An 11,312-nucleotide genomic window follows, 5' to 3' on the forward strand; every position below is an offset into this window, starting at 1 on the left:
AAGAAAGAAAGAAAGAAAGAAAGAAAGAAAGAAAGAAAGAAAGAAAGAAAGAAAGAAAGGAAGGAAGGAAGAAAGGAAAAGAAAGGAAAGAAAAGAAGGAATGTGACGGCTTCTAACTATGCTGAACCTCTTCCCATACCTGAACACTCATGCACATGTACATGTGTGAATACGCATGTGTGTGGGTATGTTGTGTGAATGTTTGAAGTCACCATTAATACAGGAATGCATCTACTGTTTAGAAACAGAGATAAACACTGTCAAATCCTTCAGGATATGTGAAAGCACTGACCCTGTGTTTGTGCCCTGRAGCTATTTATTTTGTCTTTATCCTAAGCTCTTTGTTGAATAAATGTCTTCTGCTTCCACAAGGAACTAAAGACCACTTAGCTGAGATCTGAAGCAGTTGTGTTTTATCTGTACCATGTTTATCAGAAGCATTTTAGTGACAGGAATAAGTTTATCACTTGCTGCTCATACTATAATGCTCATTAATGATCAGTATTCRCATTTTTATTATAATTTAAATACATTGGTATTGAGAAGGAATAGAAATTGTTTTGGGTAGTTGTGCAGACCTACAACGAATAACATATCTGGGATGTCATGAATATGGTTGATACTGACTAAAACTGAGGTTTGCAGTAATGGAACAGAAATAACTCTGCTTAAAATTAATCCAGAGAAGGCAGATGMAGAGAGACACACAGATATAACCCGTCCTTCAGCTATGCACAGACAAAAACTCACAAGAGGAAGGCTCTGCTGACCCACCTGTTTTCAGGTAATATCGACACAATTTCTTCCATCCTGTAATTCAGACCAAGTAACCTTACCAAAAAAAAAAAAAAAAAAAAAAAAAAAAAAAAAAAAAAAAAAAAAAAAAAAAAAAAAAAAAAAAAAAAGAAGAGATATTTTGGGTCAATATGTGACAACAAATGGAAATTGCATGCAGCTTACCAACATTTCCTTTTTTTCTTTATCAGTTTTAGGCAATTATTCTTTTCAGATATTATATTGCTGTTTTAATTTCCTTGCTTTGCTACAGTGTAATCTTGCTGTAGGTGTCAAAGGAGACAGGTACATGAGGAAGGTAGTGAGGAAGCAGTAAAATGGAGATGGTAGCACTTCTAAAGCACTATTATAGTTGGGGAAAAAAGAAAAGAAACATAAAAAATATATTTGAGAGATGCTGAGAATGAAAATTAATTTCTCTGGTGATAGTCATGGGCTCTATAGAGAGATACTGATTTCATGGCAGAGCAAATTCTCTATCCCTTTGCCTCTCTTTGCCATGTTCCACAGGATGATTTTCTTTCTCTTTTCCCTGGACTGAAAGAACCTCACCATCTCTGCCTGTCTTCTGCCTTCCCCTAATTACATCTGCTCTACTCCACAGTCACCAACTCTTTTCTTTCAAAGTTGATCTAATTGATACATATCTAACTAAACTCTGAGTCATTGGTCTCTACTAGTATCTAGTTTTTAAAGTTCTTTCAGACCTAAAAAAGGGCCTGTGTGCCTGAAAGCACGTCTAATTTCTCCAGCCACACCAGGTGGTAGAATAAAAGGTACTGTGTGTGCCTGCAGACCTTGCCTTGCTTTGTTAAAGGCCTCCTATGGAGCACCGGTGTGAGTTCAGAATTCCCTCTACTTGAACCTGAAGTGCTGGGGAGCAATTTTTTGACAAAGCATTATGACTCATTAGTGACTCAGAAACTGAGCTGGCTCAGGCAATCCCTGAGGGATTTATATCAAGGCATTCAATATGATTGATTCCCCCAGAACTGAAAGCAAGAAGTTCCTCAAGGTACCTGAAGACCCCAAGARCAGCTTAAATTGTCATCCCACTTGGCTCTGTTCTGGCTCTTATTTGAGGTAGTTGGTGTCCCCTTAAATGCCATCTTCTTCCCATTTTCAAGTTGTTTTTGAGATATGGAAACTGCAGAGAGCATAACAAATAGCTGCAATAAAATCTAAGACTGAAATTGCTGTCATAAGTAAACACATATTACAATTCTTTGGGACCTAAAGTAGAACCTTTTAAGAAAAAGTATGGAAAACGGTAAGGCATTTATAGTAAAAAATAAAATTAAAAAAGCACTACACAATACTCTAGGTTTTCTTTCCTTAGCTTTAAAGATGTTGTTTAAATGGGATGTTGTCAAAGGCTTAATATTTTTGTTTTGTTTTAGAAGCCATCTGAATATTGTAACTGATTTAGGAAAGTGCTTATTAAGCAGGGAAAGAAAACTGAACAACTAACTATAAAATCTGAGGAACAACTATTTTTTGCCTCAGTAAGGACAGTTTTTAGCTTGTTAGTGAAGGAGAAGAAGAAAAAAAGAAGCATATCTGCATTAAGCAGAATAATGCTCATCCATTTCTACTTAGAGAAACAACTATTAGCCTAGAGGCCAAATCTACAGATTTTGAGTTTTCACCATGTATAGGGCACAGCTGCTGCATACTCCCTGCAGGTCTAGGCCCTGTTGTGAATCCTCTYCATCCTCATAAACTGACTCTGCTTTGTCTGTAGAACTGCTCTGTAAATCTAATCTGAAAAACACAGGAACAGAAATRCTGCTAAATAAGCTCCAAAGGACCTGCCAAAAGAAAAGAAACACAATCACCATTTCACAGTTTCATTCTCTCCTATAAACTCCACCTCTGTTATAATATAGGCTGACTTTTTGGAAAGACTTTTGTAAAGGGATAATACTGGTAGTTGAAAGGGTTTTTCACATAGAATTTCTTCTCTTGTTTTGACAGCAGAAAATGGAGTTATAGATAGATTCATCTTAAATTAGATGGTTGTCAATTATCTGTACAGATAATTGTATATCTGTAGATATATCTGTATATTTTATGCATTTATCSACACAAATGAGAAAATATGAATAAAACACATAAACCTCCATAGGGCTCAATGTACATTGGACAGCAGTGAATGATGATGAATCTTACAAAAGTATAGATTTATGTGAGTCCTGCTGCTACTTTAACAACATGTAGGCACCAAAGTTTCCATCACAGCCTAAGATCAGTCCRAGATCTAGGTGAGATGAGAGCTATAGCAGAAGAAGACAAAAWGATTTATTGAAGTCACTGACAAAACTGACGCTGTTTTCAACACAAAAATCACTTACTTTATTCTTTTTTTTTGTTGCTCTTCCTTTTTGAAATAAAATTCAATTTAGAAAATTATAATAAAAAGATAATCCTTTTCTCAAGAGTAAAAMATATTAAAAAAAAAAAAAAATCAYCCTGCRTTTTCATTCTAAGGTGTTCATTTTRAGGGACTGCTMATGTTTCTAGTCACTGAACATTGCCCTAAGTCCCTTTGCCAAAATTAAATTTGATGTTCCAGGTGCTCAAAACTCCATGGAAAGCACTTATTTTAATTCCTTGCTACCCATGAAAATCAGATAATACATTTAATAAGTCAACTAGGAGTAAGTAAAACAAAACAAAAGAAATGCCATAAGATAATGAAGATTCTGACAATATTCTTTGAAGACTGAGATGCCTGMAAATGTTGTGGTTCTCCATCAATGTATGTCTGTGTTAACTAATTGAATGAGGCCAGGGCAAGAAATTGAGCATGTTCATGTTCCATAGTGTTTAATTATTTACATTTCTTTGCCTAACCCAGACAATGCCTGGGTAAGTATAAGGGGACAGCATTCTCTGAGGACAAATCAATGAAATCATCCTGTTCTGGGRTGTGTCACAGCTAGAGGGATATTTCTTTTGCCAAAAAACCTATCGGCAAAGAGACAAGAGAGCCCTCTGACTGAGCAGGAATTGCTCACCGATGGCAGCAGCCCTGGTTCCCCCAGAGAGCAGCCTGGTAGGAAGGGGGTTTATCCACACGATGTTTAGAGCCTTTGCAGTCAAAGAAGGTTTGAGTGCAATTTCCTGCCTTCCAGGAGACTGCCCAAACCATTAAGGGGAGGATTTTGAGAAAACGAGTTTTTGAATTTTGTTTTTTTTTTTTTTTCAAATTGTCCACCCACTTAGGTAGTGAAGAGTAGGAATTCAAGGTCTGTAGGAGAACAGAGACTCCTGCCTGTTAGCTGGGGGAAGTCAAATGATATTTTGGGATTATTTCAGTTTATGGTGAGGCTTTTTCTGCACTAACTGTCTAACAGAAAATTAATATATAAAAAACCTGTGGAGATGGGTTTAAAAATCTATAGCTCACCACTCAAAGCCATTTCCTCCTAGACTGAATACTTTGCTCTCACCCTACTGTTCTTAAATATGTTGCACAATGTCTCCTTGAAATCTGCTTATAGTCTTTAAATGAAGTCTGTAGAGGAGTATTTTAATATAGAGAGCAGAAAACAAAATGAAATATATGGAAAATGTAAACAGTTGTATTTTTCTGCAAACCCACACATGACTGGCCATTTGATTTTTGCCAAATTAGCAGATGTTTTATTTTCTGGATCTTGCCTTGTGAGCTGGGTTGCAGYGCTGTCTCTCTGCAACACAGGTTACTTTGCCAAGGAGAAATAATGCAAAAATGGATTAATATAATATTGTGTTAAAAATGTCCTGAAGATCTGCATAGTGAGAACTCCTAGGAGGCTGGGGAGTGAAAAAATAAAATCACACGCTTTCACAGACTTGTGAAATAAAGTCTGCAGCTTCTGGCTCAGAGTTTATTTCTCAGACAAATCTGCAATAATAATTTCCATTCTGAATGCACTCCCAAAGCAATGTAATGATTGGAATAATTTCAATATGCATTGAACACTGATGTTTAATTAATATTTTATTAATTTTTGATACTCAAAACCAGAGCCTGGAAGACTATTTTATTATGGTAGCTGTAGAAAATATTACACATGTATGGGTGTCTGAGTTCATATGATACATACTCAGACACTATAGTGACCTGTAGTTTTGGAATGTTGAAATGAGCTGTGTCATTATTTTACAAGCAGTAAGTGGTGGGAAAGTTTACCAAAATGATCCAAAAAAAAAAAAAAAATCAGCGATACAGATAGAAAAACAGAGAGGGGAGGGCAGTTACTCAACCAAATCTGATTAATGAACATAGTGGTGCTGTATTGAACAGAATTTAGACTATTGTAAATGTGCAAATGAATTGCCATAATATGACATAACCTGCTGTAAGAGTGTTTAATTTCCTTCTATGAACTTACAACAAGGCAGAGCCTTCTTTTTCCAGCTGCTGCTTAAATTCTTAAATTTTAATATATATATATATATACTATATATATATATATATATATGTATGTGTATATATACATATATTTGTACATTTATTCAGCATAATTCACAATGTATTGATGTCTCATTACTAATATAACTAGTATTTTTTTCTATTTTATTAGCCCAGAATTTTGATGCTGTTCAGAYCAAGGTAGACCATGCAAACTGGAAATACATTAACTTATTTATAGATGCAACAAATAATAAAGAATAAGAGAAYGTGATGAGACTGAAGAAGTTAAATTGTTATCATTATCCCTGTGTAAAATTTGTATTATTGTAATGCATTGATGTTACACGGATCTAAATTTTAATCCAGTGGTACTTCTCTTCTTAGGTATACAAGCAAATTAGATTATACATTTTTGTCTGAGAATTAGGCCTTGTATTCTAATACCTAATATATGTGAGGTTATGAAGAAACGCCAGAAGAAATTTTTCAATGTGACTCTAGAAAAGTAATAAAATGGCTTTCTAACCACTAAAACAATTTTCTATAAATTAGGTATGAGTTGATATGAAAATATTTTTTTAAAAAGTGCATTTTCAAAATGGAAAGTTTTTATTTCAAGATAGTTCCAGTTTTCAGCAAATTGCAATTTTTTCCAAAGCTCCCACCTCCTGGTAAATTTGTGCTTCTCAGATGCTGCACAGCATAATGAGCAAAATACAGACTACTCTTGTGATAATATGCAGGAAGTGTTGAATTGTTACTTTTATACATGCTACCATGGTGTCAATGCTGCAGTGCATTTAAATTACTAATTTYATTCTTGTATAGGTACTCTTTAGAATCTCTTACCCAGAAGCATTGGGTGCAGAATTACATTTCAGGGCTTTTCTTCCTGCCATTGACAAGGCAAGAAAATAATGTTTTAAAATATTAAAGGCTGCACAGTTTGATTTATTCAAGATCACTGCAAAAGCAGAAAGGTATGGGGATCACCAGAGAAGTATTGCTCCTTATTGCTGTGATCTTTCTGCTGAATTTCACTGATTTTGAATTCTAAATGCCATTTCAATTYTGATGTGAGAAAATTTGAACAGCTGGACTTGATTTTAGCACAAGCCCCAAGTTTAAAATCAAATATTTGTACGACGTTATATTCGCTGTCAACTGTCAGGCAAACTGGCATTATGTTACACACTGGGCTGTGCTCCACACATATTCACATTCACTGCAAAAATCACTATTCCCTCTACTTTGCAGAAAAAARCAGAAATTCGCTCTTCTATAAACAAAAGCTGAGTTTTGCATTGCCAGACCCAGAATTAGCAGAGGCTAGAACATGGCCAGATTATAAGAATTTATTTTTTCTGTAGTTTTTTGAAGCCAATTAAATAAATGCATTCAGATATTTTCATGAAACTGAGAGATTCTTTGTTAGCAATTTGCACTCTGAGCTTGTTAGGAAAGATTCAGATTAGGAACTATATTTTGTCTGCCCAAGAAATTAAAYAGACCTGCTGAGCATTGCACTGAGAAGTGAGAAGAGTGAGCTCTGCCACTTTATTAAAGCTGTTTTGCTTCCTACTCCTTCTTCCTTGTTTTAATAAGCAAACTATGTCCAACATAATTCAGACTCTAGGCTGCATAGATTTGGATTCTAAAATATTTTCATAGGACTACAGGGAGGAAGAGGAGTCAATTTTTTGATAATATTTCAGATACTAGAGAAGATTAGAACATAAAGAAGAATGCTGGAATGGAAAATTAATTTGATTGAATTACAGTAGTTTTGAAGAAGAGGTTAGGGAGCAAGAATAATAATTTTGAAAACAGAGCATTCCTTCAGAAATTGAATAATGCCTGGTCCTACTTTTGGCTTCATATATAAGTTGCAAATTGACTTTGACCACTGTGTGATTTTTAAGGTTAGAGGAAATTTTTCTGCTCCTCCTTCTATCATTTTCTAATAAAATACCAAGAAAATTAGACTCATTGCAGTTGCAAATTTGAAAGTTTTAATGAGGGAATATTTCTTGCCTTTGAGTGTTATGTAAGGTGAAACACCAAAACAAGTTGACTGGAGAGCTGCCCCACCCCGGAAGCATTCGAGGTTGGGTTGGACTGGGCTCTGAGCAGCCTGACCTGGCTGAAGATGCCACTGGTCATTCCAGAGGGAATTGGACCAGCTGACCTTTAAAGATCCTTCCAACCCAAATAATTTTGTGATTCTATGACATGTATTGTATGTACTGCTATGTCTTCCATTTCTTCATGGCAGCCTACTGTTTCTGTCCTCAAAAATTACCCCTAAAATGTATAATTGAGGATCATTTACCAGATATAAGTCTTGCTTTAATTTCTGTGCTTTGAAAAATGTGCAGGACTTTTGGTGTGCTGGTCACCACAATTCTTCTAGTTGTAAAGGGTGTTTGTTGAGGGGTYTTATGAAGTGTTTTACAATATATGAATATCAAGACTTTTTTTTTTAGAAAATGAGTTCTAGGTTAGTTAACTTGAAAAAGAATGTTTGTTACAACATTTGGAAAAATAAATAGCTGTACTGTTTTTGGAAAAAAAAAAAATGCTGTTTTGCTTCTATTTGCTTCCTTTCAGTGTATTGTCAGGACATCTGCATTAGAGGGCCCAGAAACCACCAATGTGCTCTATGTAAAACAAAGACACTGCTTGGGTTCATAGGATTCCTGAATAGGAGTTCATAGAGAGATACTAAAGTTTTGGTATRTCTTCTGAACTTGGGCCTCAGTGATACAATCAGCAAAATAATTTTTGCCTAAGACTTCATCAAATGTGGCAAAACCCCCCAACTGCTATTATTATTGATGCATTCATTTTTTAGAATTAAATTACCTGTCATCGTTGCTATTAGTCCAACACACATATGTACCTTTAGTTACATCTAAGATCCTATAGGATCTCAACATTTATGTCATTTCACTCCTTTGAACAAGAATAATTTAAATAATTTTTTGCATATTAGCTTGTTTTTTCTGGTATTGAAATACAGCACTTCCTAGCATAAGCAACTTATTATTGTTATCTGCCAGGAAAAAAAAAAAAAAAGCAAACAGCAAAAGAAAAATTTTAGCAATAGCAGCAGCAGCTGGAAAGGGAGCTAAAAATAAGTTTATCAATGTGTAAATAAATGGCCTACAAACACACTGTGCTGACAGAGATACAWAACTCTACCCTGGATAATTAGCATTTCACCAGTTTTGCACTGCTTAACACATTTTTTGGTCTTATTTAGACCTTTTCTATCTCTAATAAATGCTTCTTTAAGGTGCATATAGGGTTCAGAGTGTGGGCAAACACATGCCATTCTGCTTTGTTCTTGATACCTTTTAAAATATTTCCTTTTGAGTACTTCATTGATATTTTTGTGGGTTGTTCTGTCCTAGAGGCAGGTTTTACTCCTGCATCATAATTGTCTGCTTAGGAACAACAATTTTATGTTGTAGCCAGAGTTTTTTTCCTATGCAGATAATTTCCTGTTTATMTGAATTGCACTTTTTCTGTAACTTAAATATTAATATTTATATCACTGAATATTAATATTGATTTCTTCATAGACTGCCCTCATTCTTACCATCCTTAAGATCTACTTGGTGTTATTAGCAAACTGAAATTTTTCTCATTTTTCCAGAACTTCAGAACCTTCAGAAATATGGTCAATAGCAAAGTGATTGTGGCCTTTCACTTCAAGGGCAGAAAATAACCATTCATAAACAACTTCTGTTTCCTACCTTTTTATCAGTCTGCTGTGGTGATATTGTTTAGTGATTTTCTTGTTTGTTGTTGGCGTCTTTTATCATTCATTTATGAAAGTGTGCCTGCAGAGTATGTTTCAATGCAGTGAAGAACTTCCTAAGTTGTTCTGATTTCTCCTATGGAGCTGAAATARCTCATACTGAGTTTAAGTTTTACAATGTTAAAAATATTAACACTATCCTAAATTAAGGTTTTTTCTACTGTCAAACAGTCCAAATGCTCTTCACAACAGAAGCTTTCTTTGTGCCTGTTTTGTCACAGAGAATCTTAAAAATGACCATGATGAAAGTGGCAAGAAATCCTTACACTGGCTTTTGCTTTCCCCAGCTTGAAGTCATGTCTAGTTTAGGATTATTTAATTCCTATTTCAGSTCTCTACAGTCTCCCATTCCCTCAACAGCCAGAATTCTGGTGTAGATCATGTGTCAGACTGGATCCATCTCCCTCCTCTGTGAGTGCCCCTCAGCTGCTGAGCCAGGCTGGGTTTGYTTAGCTGGAGTGGTGACAGCAGGGCAAGGCCATCTTGTTTTGTGGCCACTTGACCTTACCTGTACATACTTGCAAAACCAGAAAAGTGCAGAATGAAATCAACTTCTGTCTTTTTAAATTACTGTACAGGATAAGAAACTAGATATTTCCTTTTTCCATACCCTTTTCTACACTTCCGTGCTGCCGTTCTCCTCTTCCATGTTTCCTTCTCAGCCCTGTCACTTTTATTTCCACAATACGTGTCTTGTGTTTATTTTTCCTCTGCTTTCCTATAATAAAACAAACCAAAGACTTTTTTAAGTTAACACACACAGCTTCCCCAAACCTGCTTTAATTTCTATTTTTCCCCCTTTTTTGTGTTTATAGATGTCAGCACCTTTGCAGCAGTCTGTCTTTTGGAACACTTTTGTGCCTTTTGCTCTAAGGAAGAAGGGTGCTGAATGACTCCCCTATTACCAAGACTAATATGAGGAGTTATTATGCATGACCACGTTGGCTGACACATTGGCTGTCTGGGGAGYTAGAAAGCAAAAAGCCAATTTGATATTATAATAAAGAGAAAATTAATTTCAGGATTCCACAGTGGATTAATGACTGGAAAATCAATTTAGTTGGATTAGAAGTAATTGTTGTGAAAAAGACATATTTCTAAGAGGAAAACTTTGTTTATTTTTGACTAATAAGTTTGAAACTTCATTAAAATTTCATTATGTTTATTTTTTTTTAAAGAGTGATTAGAAATTCCTGGCTAAAGAAAAACATACCAGGCCAGAAAATATCAAGCAGTATTTGCAAAGGCATTAAGCTGCTGTTCCATCCACTCACTGAAACCAGAGCTGACAATTAGATTCTGCTTAGATAGGAGCCACTTGAAATCAAAGACAGCATGGGGACATTGCCCTCTGACAGAGTTACTTTTGTGAATAAAGATGGGARTTTGGTCTGAAAGTGAATCAAGAATCCTTATGAGACCAATATGTGACCACTCTGCAAAATTCACTGCTTAGGAGATTTCCATACTTGCAAACTTGTCAAAGTATGGAAAAAAAGACCAAAAGAGCCTCCAAGTAAGCACCTCTGCAATGGACTGCTGAATTTGTTGAGATCAGGCACTCAACACTTTGAYGAAATTTTCCGTAGTTGTCACTGAAATTTTTATCCATAACTTCATCGGATGTGGTATCAACCAAGTGTGAAACTAACTGTAATTATTGATCTGCATGGARAGAGAGTTTGCTCCTGTCAGCAAGCAACAGTCAGGCAAAGCAAACTGCATCTCTCCTTAGAGGGGAGATTATTGGGAAAAGGTTGCTAGTCAATAATTATGATCAGCTGAAGACATTTTAGAAAATGGAATAACAGGGCTTTGTGGAAAAAAAAAATATTTGAGGTCTATTAAATCACTTGATATTTACRTATGAAGACTTTAGCATAGATGTAGGTGTTATATTGACCTTGCATATGTCTTTGAGGGCTGTGTCTGAGTAGACTAATGCTGTTCTACCTCTTTTATTATGAWTCATGGTAACTTGACAGCAAACCCCACATTTACTAGGAAGAAACGATATGAAAGAAGGAAGAAAAACAACCTTCTTTGCAGTTTTTATAACATGTTTGCCTCATTCGTTACAGGCAGAATTCACCACTTGTGAAGGGAGAATGGTGCAGGTCTGCCCCAAAATCTTACATTGCATCTGCCAGCCCTGGGTTTGTGCCTATGATATCCCAGCCATCTCAAACAGAAATACACATTGTATTTGAGCACCTGACAGCAAGAGGCTAACCTGGAATAGCCGTAACAAGAATAATTAAAAAAAAAAAAAAAAAAAAAAAAAAA

Source organism: Malurus melanocephalus, unplaced genomic scaffold (genome assembly GCF_030028575.1).
Source record: "Malurus melanocephalus ecotype Western Australia unplaced genomic scaffold, MMel_1.1 scaffold_142, whole genome shotgun sequence".
Taxonomy (NCBI): domain Eukaryota; kingdom Metazoa; phylum Chordata; class Aves; order Passeriformes; family Maluridae; genus Malurus; species Malurus melanocephalus.